This window comes from Fukomys damarensis, unplaced genomic scaffold (assembly GCF_012274545.1).
Source record: "Fukomys damarensis isolate Sample0158 unplaced genomic scaffold, DMR_v1.0_HiC HiC_scaffold_29, whole genome shotgun sequence".
Classification (NCBI taxonomy): Eukaryota; Metazoa; Chordata; class Mammalia; order Rodentia; family Bathyergidae; genus Fukomys; species Fukomys damarensis.
Window position 1 is genome coordinate 951752 of NW_022900941.1, and position 13173 is coordinate 964924.

At 36.5% G+C, this 13173-nt stretch overlaps 1 long non-coding RNA gene across 1 annotated transcript in view; it reads left to right on the forward strand.

Annotated features, from left to right (window-relative positions):
- Window positions 1-12219, forward strand: part of LOC117283688 — a 31831-nt gene extending 19612 nt beyond the window's left edge. The window contains exons 2-3 of the long non-coding RNA XR_004514726.1: window positions 11558-11685; window positions 12170-12219. This is a non-coding gene — a long non-coding RNA (uncharacterized LOC117283688). The remainder of the gene's footprint in view (window positions 1-11557; window positions 11686-12169) is intronic.
- The last annotated feature ends 954 nt before the right edge of the window (window positions 12220-13173 follow it).

Consider the following 13173-nt stretch of genomic DNA (forward strand, 5'->3'; position numbering starts at 1 on the left):
CTCCTGTTGCATGAAGAAGTTTTCCATCCTTTCACTTTCAGTCTATGGGCTTCTTTTTTGCACTAGGTGTGTCTTGTATACCACATATTGGATTTTGCTTCTTAATCCATTCTGCCAGTCTATTTCTCTTGATTGGTGAATTGAGGCCATTGATATTGATGGTTATAAATGATATGTACTAACTTATTACTGTCATGTTTTTTTCACCTTCTCCTTTTAGTTTCTTGCCTTGCCTATTTGATTTGCTCTGTTGGGCCTCGTTGTGTTGTTACCTTCATTGTCTTTTTCTAGGATATTGTTTAGAATTTCATGTAGTGCTGGTTTGGTATTCATGAAGTTTCTCAGGTGTTCTTTGTCATGGAAGTGTCTGATTTCTCCATTGATTTTGAAAGAGAGTTTTTCAGGATACATCAGTCTAGGTTGGAGGTTGTTTTCTTTTAGTACTTGAAATGTCTCATTCCAGGCTCTCGTTAACCTAAGGGTTTGCCTTGAAAATCTGCTTTGATTCTGATGGGCTTTCTTTTGCTCGTGATTTGTTTCTTATCTCTTACTGCTTGTAGTATTTTGTGTTTCTGTTGGATTTCTGGGATCTTGATTATTATATGTCTAGGTGTAGATTTTTTTTTTTTATCACAGCTAGTTGGAGTCCTATATGCCTCACTTATCTGTATGTCAAATTCTTCCTCTCTGTTTGGTAAATTTTCTGCCATTAATTCTGTGAACAGCTTTTTAAAATCATTTGCATTTTCTCCTGCTACTTCTTGGATTCCTATCAATCTCATGTTATTATTCTTTGCATTGTCTAAGAGTTGTTGGATCAATTTCTCATGATCCCCTACTGTTTTTAAGAGACCTCTATTTTTCATGGTCACTGACAGCAATTTTATCTTCTATATCTGAGATTCTATCTTTGGACTCTTTACTCTGTTGTGAACACTCTCAATAGAGTTTTTAATCTGGATATCTGCTTCAATCTGCCCTGTGGATTCCATTCTTTCTTATATTGGGCATTTATTGTTTCCAATTCTTTCTTATTCTGGCATTCCTGGCTTCTATCATGGCCCTGAGCTCATCTATTTTCCTCTCAGTTTCTGTTTTAGAGTCTTAAATTATAACTTTCATTTTGGTTATCATCTCTATGATTATCTGGGGAATCACTTCTGTTTTAAATTTCTCTAGTGCCTGATTGATCAGTTTTGTGACTTCCTCTGCTTTGAGTCCAGGGTGTCCTGATGGTTCACTGTCAGACTTTTCATCCTCATTTGTTCCACTATTTGCCATTGGTGAACTGGAAGTCTGTTCCTGTATTTTGCTTAAGTGGTTTCTCATTTTATTATTGTTGTTGGGTTGTCCTTAGTTTAACCCTTAGATTATTACTTAAATCTTCCTGATATAGTTGGGCTTCAGCCCATGGGTCTCTAATGACTTGTAGACATTCTCATTTTCATAGTACTGAAGAAAACAACTCATTGAATCAATCAAAATCCTTTATCCTAATTGATACATTCAGGACCACAATACGATCAAGCACAACTTGCAAACTGACCACTTGTTGAAAATCTATTTTGAGGTGTATTTTGCCCCATTTTTTTCCTGCTTCTGTAAAATTAAATTTTTTAAATTTGCACTTATTCATTCAAATTACATATGATTTTAATGGATAATTAAATACTTATACATTGCCTACAATTTAGATATTTTCTTTATTTTAAAAATTGATTTTATTGATACATTTTAAAGACACATAATGATCACATTCATCATAGTGAACCTGTACCTATACATAAAATATTTGAATTCTTTTTCACAATCCCCTCCCTTCTCTTCAATCTTAATTTACAAAACTTTGTTGCTATGGTTTCCCTTTCATTCTTTTTATTTTTTTAATCCCTATTTCCTTCATTCCCTTTCCCCTCACCTCTCCCTTGTTCACCTTCCCATTTGAACATTTTCTTCCCATTTTGGTCCTTATTTATCCTTCAGATTTCTCACAGAAGAGAAAAATGTGGTATTTAAACATGTGAGTCTGACTTATTTCACTTAAAATTGTGTTCTCAAGGTACATCGATCTACTTAAAAATGTCTCAAGTTCATCCTTCTTTATGGCAGAGTAGTAATACATTGTATATAAAAACCACATTTTCTTTAGCCACTCATCCATTGTTGGGCATAAGAGCTGTTTACAAGACTCAGCTATTAAAATTGTGCTGCTATAAACATGAGTGTGCATATCTTGCTGTGGTATGATGCTTTTAACTCTTTCAGGAAGAAACCTAGAAGGAGAACAGCTGGGTAAATTTCAACCTCTAGTTTTCGTTTTTTGAGGAACTCCATACTGATTTCAATAGTGGTTGTACACTCCCACCCTACACTGCAGAAGAGTTACTTTTCCCCTCCAGCCTTATCAACATTTATTACTGGTTGATTTCTTGATGATAGCCATTCTTTCTGGAGTGAGATGGAATCTCAGTGTTGTTTTAGTTTGCATTGCTTGAATGATTAGTAAAGGCGTACATTTTGTCATATGTTTATTTGCTATTTGTACTTCTTTACCTGAAAAGTGTCTTTTCATTGCAGATACTCATTTTTGGTTTAGGTTTTAAAATTAAGATGGTGGGATTTCTTCAGTTATTTATATATTTTAAATATCAGTCCTTTGTCTGCAGAATAATTAGTGAAGAATTTTCCCATTCTGTGAGTTGCATCTTCAATTTGTTGCTGGTTTCTTTTTGTTTTTTCCTCATTGAGTTTATTGGTATATTATAGGTATACAGTACAGTTACATTCATTATTGGGATCTTGTACGTGTAAATGACAGGTTTTGATTCTCATTTTTTTCACTTATCCCTGTTCTCCCTTCACCCTCTCCTCCATTCCCTATTTACAAATACTTTATTTCAATTTCTTCATTTCTCGTATTTTTTTCTTTTCCCTTATTACCTTTCCCCTACCCTTCCCACTTCCCCTAAACCTTTAGCTCTTTTCTTCCTATTTCACATTGTCAACTATACCATTAGGATCTTATGTACAATTATAGTTTTTCACACCAGAGAAACTATTTGGTATTTACACATGTGTGACTTATCTATTTCACTTAATAGTATATCCTCAATATGCATCCATTTTCCTTTGAATAACTCTAATTTCTCATTCTTTATGGCTGAGTAGTATTCCATTTTATAGAAAAACCACATCTTCTTTATCCAGTTTCCAACTGATGGGCAAATGGGCTGTCTCCAAGTTTTAGCTGTTACAAACTGTGCTGCTGTGAACAGGGGTGCGCATATATCACTGTGGTATGATTCTTTTAATTCTTTTGGAAAAATACCCAGCAGAGGTATGGCTGGGTCAAATGGAACCTCTAATCCTAGTTCTTTGAAGTATCTCCATATTGACTTCAATGATGTTTGCACCAGTCTGCACTCCCACCAACAATGGAGAAGGGTTCCTTTCTCCCCGCAACTCTGCCAACATTTGTTACTGATTGATTTCTTGATAGCAGCCATTCTTTGTGGGGTGAGGTGAAATCTCAGTGTTGTTTTCATCTGCCTCTCTCGAATGACCAGTGATGTGGAGCATTTTTTTCATAAATTTACTTGCTGCTTTTACTTCTTTGTCAGAGAAATGTCTGTTCATTTCAGATGCCCATTTTAGAATTGGGTTTTTATATTTGGGGGATGGTTGTTTTGAGTTCTTTATGTATTTTAGAAAATAGTCCTTTGTCAGAGGAGCAGCTGGTAAAAAGTTTTTCCCACATTGTAGGCTGTGTCTTAGTTCTGTTGATGGTTTCTTTCACAGTGCAGAAGCTTTTTAATAAGGTGAGATCCCAGTTGTTGATTCTTTGTGTTAATTTCCGTGCTACTGAGGATTTGTTCATAAAGTCTTTTCCTATGCCAATGTCTTCCAGAGTTCTGCCTAACTTATCTTCCAGCAAGTTTAGTGCTTCTGTTTTAATATTTATATCTTTAATCTACTTAGATTTTAATTTAGTGCATGGTGACAGATAAGGGTCTAGTTTTAATCTTTTGTAGGTTGAGATCCAGTTTTTCCAACGCTATTTATTAAAGAGGCTGTCTTTCCTCCAGTGGGGACTGTTAGCTCCTTTGTCAAAGATGAGGTAGCTGAGTGCATCTGGAGTTGTTTTTGTGTCTTCCAATCTGTTCCACTGATACTCAGGTCTGTTTCTTTGCCAGTACCATGCTGTTTTTATCACAGTGGCTTTGCAGTATAGTTTCCAAATGGGAATTGTTATACCTGCTGCCATGTGTCTGTTGCCTAGGATGGCTTTTGCTATTATAGGTCTCTTCTGGTTCCAAATGAATTTTTGGATTCTTCTTTCTAGTTCTGTGAAATAAAGTGTTGGAATTTCAATTGGCAATGCATTGAATCTGTATAGCAGTTTCGGTAGTATAGCCATTTTCACTGTGTTGATTCTTCCTACCCAGGAGCAGGGGATATCTTTCCATTTTCTTATGTCCTCCTCGATCTCTTTTTTCAGAGTGCTGTAGTTTTCAGTGTAGAGGTCTTTTGCTTCATTTTTTAGATTGATTCCCAGATACTTCATTTTTTTGGGTGCTATTGTGAAAGGAATTGTTTCCCTAATTTCTTTCTCAGTGAGTCTGTTATTTGTGGGCAAGAAAGCTATTGATTTTTGGGTGTTGACCTTGTATCCAGCTACTCTACTGAATCTGTCAACTAAGTCGAGAAGTCTTTTGGTGAAGTTTTTTGGGTTTTCAGTGTAGTGTATCATATCATCAGCAAATAATGACTGTTTAACTTCTTCCTTTCCTATCTTTAGTGCTTTAATTTCTTTCTCTTGTCTAATTGCTATGGCTAATGTTTCCAGAACTATACCTAAGAGGAGTGGTGATAGTGTGCATCCTTGTCTTGTTCCTGATTTCAAAGTGAAGGATTTCAGTTTTTGGCCATTTAATATGATGTTGGCTGTTGGTTTTTCATAGATAGCATTTATTAAGTTGAGATATAGATCATCTATTCCAATTTTTTGCAGGGTTTTTATCATGAATGGGTGTTGAATTTTGTCAGATGCTTTTTCTGCATTCATCGAGAGAATTATGTGGTTCTTGTCCTTGACTTTGTTAATATAGTGTATTATATTTATTGATTTTTGTATTTTTGAACCATCCTTGCATCCCTAGAATAAATCTGACTTGGTCAGGATGTATGATCTTCTTGATGATCCTCTGTGTCTGTTTGGTAGTATCTTATTGAGGATTTTTGTATCTATATTCATTAAGGAGATTGGCCTGTAGTTCTCTTTTTTTGTTACATCTTTCCCAGGTTTGCGAATCAAAGTGATATTTGCTTCCAGGAATGAATTTGGAAGTATCACTTCTCTTTCAATTTCATTGAAAAGTCTGAAGAGTAATGGCAGTAGATCTTCTCTCAATGTCTTGTAAAATTCAGCAATGAATCCATCAGGACCTGGGCTTTTCTTTGTTGCTAAGTTTTTAATTACATTTTTCAATTTCACTGATTGTGATTGGGTGTTTAAAATGTTTTTATCTTCTTCATTCAACTTTCGTAATTCATAAGTATCTACAAATCTGTCCAATTCTTCTGTGTTTTCCCTTTTATTAGAGTACACATTCTCATAGTATGTATTAATGATCCTCTGGATTTCTGTGGGATCTGTTGTGAGTTCACCTTTGTCATTCCTGATTGCATGAATCTGAGCCTTTTCTTTCCTTTTTTTTTGATTAGGTTTGCTAAGGGATTATCAATTTTATTTATTCTTTCAAAAAACCAACTCTTCTATTCATTTATTTTTTGTATCATTTTCTTAGTTTCCCTTGCATTGATTTCCGCTCTAATCTTTATATTTTCCTCCCTTGTTCCAGCTATGAGTTTTTCTTACTCTTGCTTTTCTAGGAGTCTAAGAGTAATTGTTAGGTCTTTTATTTGAGCTCGCTCTGTTTTCCTAATGTGGGCATTCAGTGCTATGAATTTTCCCCGTAGAACTGCTTTCGCTGTGTCCCATAGATTCCTGTATGTTTTATTGGCATTTTAATTTATTTGTAAAAGCTGTCTGATTTCTTCTTTAATTTCCTCTGTGATCCATTGATTGTTCAGGAGTGTTGTTCAATTTCCATGTGTTTGTGAAGTTCCTATGGTTTCTTATGCTATTGATCTCCAGCTTTATTGCACTGTGATCTGATAATATACAGGAAATAACTTCAACTCTTTTGCATTTATTCAAACCTGTTTTGTGAGCTTGTATGTGATCCATCTTGGAGAATGACCCATGTGCAGCTTAAAAGAATGTATATTCTGATTTTGTGGGGTGGAACACTCTATCGACATCTAATAAGTCCATACATTCAAAAGCTTGGTTAAGTTCTAGTATTTCATTGCTGATTTTTTGCCTAGATGATCTGTCTATTTGTGATAGTGGGGTATTTAGATCCCCCACTACAATTGTATTAGGGGTTATTTGGTTATTCATGTTACTTAATATTTGTTTTATATAGTTGGGGCAATTGTATTTGGTGCTTTTGTGTTTATGATTGTCATTTCTTCCTCTTGAATTGTTCCCTTTACAAGGATGTAGTGGCCTTCTTTGTCTCTCTTAATCAGTTTTGGTTTAAAGTTTGCTTTGTCTGCAGATAAGATTGCTACCCCTACTTTTCTCTGGGCTCCTGTCATATGGAGAATTGTTTTCCATCCTTTCACTTTCAGTCTATGGGCTTCTTTTTGCACTAGGTGTGTTTCTTGTATACAACATGTTGTTGGATTTTGCTTCTTAATGCATTCTGACAATCTATTTCTCTTGATTGTTGAATTGAGGCCATTGACATTGATAGTTATAACTGATATGTACTGACATTATTGTTATGTTATTGTCCTTTTGTTGACTCTTTATTTTTTGTCCTCTCCTTTTAGTTTCTTGCCTTGGCTATTTGATTTGGTCTGTTGGGCCTCCTGCTGTTGTGATCTTCATTGTCTTTTTTTTTTTTTTTACTTCCTGTGCTGTGAGTTCTGAGTGTCCTGGAGGTTCACTATCTGATTTTTCATCCTCCTTTCCCCTACTGTTTGCCATTGGTGGACTGGAAATCTGTTTTTGTGGCTTGCTTAATTGTTTTCTCATCTTTATTTTTGCTATTGGGTTGCCCTTGATTCAATCCCTGGGTCATTAAATCTTCCTGATATCGTTGTGTCCCAGTGTTTGATTCTCTAATGACTTATAGACATTCTTATTTTCATAATTGAGAAAACAACTCATCAAATCAATCCCTATCAATACAATGAGAAACATAATAGGATCAGTCACCACCCTTTATAGCCTGCCATGCCTCTGCAGAGTGTGTCCACGTACTGGCTCAATCGGGGGATCTAATAGCCCAGGGGTGGGGGGCGCGACTATCCTCCTGGTGCTGTGTCAGAGCCAATCAATGGTGCCTACCGGAAACATCACAGCTCCAGAGGAGGCCCATGGTTTGGGCCTCACCATGCAGCAGAGGTGGCTCTGAGTCCAAGCTATGGCGGTGAAACAAAACTCACCTAGAGTTGTTTCTGTATCTCCCAGTCTATTTCACTGATCCTCAGGTCTGTTTCTTTGCCAGTACCATGCTGTTTTTATCACAGTGGCTTTGTAGTATATTTTCAAATTGGGACTTGCTTTAATTTCTTTCTCTTGTCTAGTTTCTGTGGCTAATGTTTCCAGAACTATACTGAAGAGGAGTGGTGATAGTGGGCATTCTTGTCTTGTTTCTGATTTTTAACATGAAGGTTTTCAGTTTGGGGGCATTTAATATGATGTTAGCTGTTGTGTTTTCATAGATAGCCTTTATTAAGTTGAGGTATAGATCATCTACTCCAATTTTTTGCAGGGTTTTTATCATGAATGGGTGTTGAATTTTGTCAAATGCTTTTTCTGCATCTTTTGAGAGGATCGTATGATTTTTTGTCTTTGACACTGTTAATATAGTGTATTACATTTATTGGTTTACTTATGTTGAACCATCCTTGCATCCCTGGAATAAATCCAACTTGGGCAGGATGTATGATCTTTTTGATGATCCTTTGTTTTCTGCTTGCCAATTTCTTATTAAGGATTTTTGTGTCTATATTCATTAACGAGATTGGCCTGTAGTTCTCATTTTTAGGTGGGCCTTTCCCTGGTTTTGGAATCAAAGTAACACTTGCTTCCAGGAATGAATTTGGAAGTATTGCTTCCCTTTCAATTTCATTGAAAAGTTTAAAGAGTATTGGCAGTAGTTCTTCTCTAAACATCTTGTAAAATTCAGCAGTGAATCCATCAGGACCTGGACTTTTCTTCATTGGTAACTTTAATCACATTTTCTATTTCACTGATTGTAATTGGAATGTTTAGAATTTTTTTATTTTCTTCATTCAACTTTGGTAATTCATAAGTCTCTAGAAATCTGTCCATTTCTTCTGTTTTCCATTTTATTAGAGTACAGATTCTCAAAGTCGGTATTGACTATCCTCTGGATTTCTGCTGGATCTCTTGTGACATCACCTTTTTCATTCCTAATTGCATGGATCTGCCCTTTTCATTCATTCTTTTTTTTTTTGACAGGGTTACCTAAGGGTTTATTAATTTTATTTTTTCTTTCAAAAAACCAAATCTTTGATTCATTAATTTTTTTGTATTGTTTTCTTAGTTTCCATTGCATTGATTTCTGCTCTAATCATTAAATTTCCTCTCTTGTATGACCTTTGGGTTTTTCTTGCTCTTTTGTTGACTCTTTTAAATCCCCTGACCCTCCTTTTAGTTTCTTGCCTTGCCCATTTCATTTACTCTGTTAGGCCTCATGGTGTTGTGACCTTCATTGTCTTTTTCTAGGATATTGTTTAGAATTTCATGTAGTGCTGGTTTGGTATTCATGAAGTTTCTCAAGTGTTTGTCATAGAAGTATCTTATTTCCCCATCCATTTTAAAAGAGAGTTTTTCAGGATACACCAGTCTAGGTTGGAGGTTGTTTGAATTTAGGACTTGAAATGCATCACTCCAGGCTCTTCTTGACCTGAGGGTTTGTGTTGAAAAGTCTGCTGTGATTCTGATTGGCTTTCCTTTGCATGTGATTCGTTTCTTATCTCTTACTGCTTGTAGTATTTTGTTCTTCTGTTGAGTTTCTGGGATCTTGATTATTATATGTCTAGGTGTAGTTTTTTTTTTTTTTGATCATGGCTAATTGGAGTCCTATATGCCTCACTTATCTGTATGTCAAATTCCTTTGTTCTGTTTGGTAAGTTTTCTGTCATTAATACTGTGAACAGCTTTTTTAAAGTCCTTTGTATTTTCTCCTACTATTTAATGGATTCCTATCAGTCTTATGTTATTCTTCTTTGCATCATCTATTAGTTGTTGCATCGATTTCTCATGATCCTTTACTGATTTGAAGAGATATCTCTTTTCATAGTCACTGACTTCAATCCTATCTTCTGTATCTGAAGTTCTATCTTCACATTCATTTATCCTGCTGTGAAAACTTTCAATAGAATTTTTAATCTCATGGATATTTGTTTGAAACTTTTTCATGGATTCCATTTCTTTCCTATGTTGAGCATTCATGGTTTTGATTTCTTTCTTATGCTGGGCCTTCATGGCTTCTACGTGGTCCTGAGCTCATCTATTTTTATTTTGCCAGATTTTGTTCTAGAGCCTCTAATCATGTCTTTCATTGTGCTCAGTATCTCTGTAGTTATCTGGGAAATTATTTCTGTTTTGAAATTTTCCAGAGCCTGATTGATCTGCTTTTTTACTTCCTGTGCTATAAGTTCAGGGTGTCCTGCTGGTTGACTGTCAGACTTTTCCACCTCACTTGTCCTAGAATTTGCCAATGGTGAACTGGAAATCTGTCTTTGTGTCCTGCTTAAGTGTTTCTTCATCTTTATTTTTTTCGTTGGGTTGTTCTTGGTTTATTTCAGGCATTACTTAAATTTTCACTATATAGTTGTGCTTTAGCTTTTCAGTTTCTAATGACTCATAGATATTCTCATTTTCTTAATATCAGAAAAGACAACTCATTAAATCAATCACAACCCTTTAGCCCAATTGATACAATCAGCAACACAATAGGATCAAGCACAACTTACCAATTGACTATTTGTGGTAGTCATTAATCTATGTCCTTTAAACCATGTGAATTAAATCAAATTCAAGGAGCAGCCCAAAATATGTCCACAATGAATAAACTCTTCAATATAGCATATTTACCATTTAGGGTTGGGGCTTAAATAGAGTTAGGAAAGGAGGAGTAGATAGGTAAAATAATTGAAGAAAGTTTCTAGTGAAGCTAGAGGACACAGGATGACCACACAAACTTTAGGAAACTGTTGAAGAGAAGAGAGAAAGACAGAGTGCAAGGATAAGGACAAGAATATAACAACTTAACAGTAATAGGGGCTCACTTTCCTTTGAAACTATTGACCTTTGAGTGAAGGGTAATGGGAGAAGAAAAGAAAATAAAGAAAGAATAAAAAACAATAAAAGAAGAAATCTGAGTTAGGGAAGGAACAGGAACAGAAAGGGAGATAAAGAATAATATGGGGGAGCAAGAGACTGAGTTGGAAATAGAAGACAGAAAAAAGACTTTGCAGAGTGGAATGGGGAAAAGAAAGAAGAAAAAGAATTTGAAGGGCTTCTTTCAGACTATATCTCTGCTGTCACAATAGATAATGTGCACAGCCATGTGCAGAAGTAAGTCTTTTAGTCTCAGCCAGCCAATGGCTGACCCCTGAGATTCAGGCTGAATTCAGGCTGCAAGGCCCAAATTTAGTTCCCTGACCTCCTGCAGGGTTGAACTCTGCAAGGTTCTACTCCAGGTTCCCTCTGTCCTTTCTCTGAAGATATTCAAAGTTCTGATGGAAGGTGGTGACCTCTCCAACTTACCAACTACAGAGATCTGATGTGCCTTTATTGTACTTGTTCACTTCTGTTCTATCTTCTGCAGGTCAGAAAAATGTGCTTTATGACCACTTGTGCTTTGCAGAGTGGATATGAGAACTGGCACAATCAGGGGGCCTTGGGGGAGTGGATATTGCTGAGGCACCCAAGTGGCTAACTAGTCCTCACAGGTTCACTTGAGGCAGGCCAGAGTGAGGAGAGCGTCAGTGGCTGTCTCAGACCTCCACCTTCCACCTTCCACTGGATCAAAATCTGATTTTTTGTTTTCATGACTTCCACGTCCTGAGGTTCCATGAAGGCAGCTGTGCTGCATGAACTGCACTGAAGAAAATCCATAGTCGCCACCTGGGTGCTTCCAAAACAGGCAAAGCCTCAGGCTGTCGAAGTCTGGGTGTGAGACACACCTGTTTCTCCCATTTCCAGTCCTTTTAGTGTGCCCTTGGGCAGGCATTCCTTAGCATCAGCTCTCTCCCTGCTTCCTAGGGAAGCTAGAGAGGACTGAAGTGGGCAAATACTATTCTTCTTAGGTTTAGTAAGTCTGTGGGAATGCTTTTCTCCTGAAGAGCATGATTTGCAGTGGAGAATGCACTGATCATGTATCAGAATGGTTGTTTTCCTCTTTTCTTTCAGAGATAATTGAATTTTTTCTTGATTCTTCACCAGGAGAACTAAGCAGAGTTCCTGGAGGTAAAACCTGTGAAAGCGTGGGTCCCTGTGAAAGACTATAGCCTCAGGAGTTTCTTGTTGTCCTGGTAGTCACTCAACTTCCAGCAAGGTGTCAGAGTTCTGATGTAAGTATTTTAATTAGCAAGTTAGTTCTCCCTAACCTGATCTAAGCTATTTGAAAATTTTGCAGTGATTTTCTCTGAAATCTCAGTTCTTTTATGGGTCCAAACTTCATTGATATTTAGCTTGTTCAACTGTATTCAGTACAAAAATAAGAGACAATTTCCAAGATTTTTAATGTTGAATCTGAATCTGGAAATATCAGTGTATTTTTCATACAGATTTCATGTCAGCAAGTTTAATATTAACCTATAATCTCAACTTATTTTTTGAATGTGCACAGTTACAATTTTAATAATGTTTTAAAGTCATCATCAGAACTAACATCTACAACAGTTTTTAGGTTAGTTCCATTTTTTTCTCCTAATTTAGTATTTCTTATTAGATTTTTAAATATGGAGAATTGCCTGTTGTTACATCCTGAGCTTTCCTCAGGGATGAGTTTACATAACTGGAAATAGTTCAAGTTATTCTGTTTCTATTCTCTAGGGTCATCTAGACCAATGCTCAGTTAAGACCTGATCATTGCCCACATGAAGGTAAGAGCTGTCTGAGAATTCTACTTAATGATCCATATATCCCTGTGCTATACATTAGTGATGGCGATTTAGAATTTGCAATGATAATAAACAACTGGCTTCAGCCTGTGCTGCCTGCCATAAGTTTGCCATGCCTGCCCTAGATATTTGTAGTTTGGCTGTTGAAACTGTAATAGGGACTTAAAGATTGGACATACCTGCAGATGCCAAATGAGTAACTAAAAACAGGATAAAGCTGCTTTAGTGAAAGAAGCCACATTTGTGCCTTCATTTTATGTCTCTTTTATTACCTCAAAACTATGGGCCAGATTGCTATTCAACTTTACATGTAGACATGTTAATTACTTTAAATAATTACAATATTACAAGTGAATTAGCCTTATATTTAGCTGATGTCATCTCCTTTTAGGCCTGAGCACACCAAAATAAGAGTCACTAAAGGAAGATGGTGTCTATTGGCAACTTCCATGGAATGATACCTAGAATTCACCAGCCATTGTCCCAAACCTGAGAAAAACAGAATAGGAAAGACTACCCATGATGAAGTTTTTTTTACACCCAAGCAGGAGCAATGAGCAGTTGAGGCTGTTCCAAAAAGTGAGAGCCATCACTTCATGATGGGGATCAAATTTCCCCCCTTGAGGACAATGATTCCCCCATAACCTTGGTGAAATAGTCCTGAAATCCTAGTCTAGACCACATCTTGGCTGGGGTTACCTACCCTACCTCTTAAGCAAAGCCCCAGCTAAGCAAGCCCCTAATTCTTGCCTCCATTTCACTTTTCTATAATGCTGCAAACTTTCTTTTAACCCCTCAAAGACAGATTTTTGAATCTTTCCTGAAGAGAGCCAGACCACAATAGCCAGGCCTGTTAAACAGCAATTTGAGATTATACTATAATTAGCACCACTTGGTCCAGTGGGCCAAGATAGGTATAAGATGTACAGGTGGGTG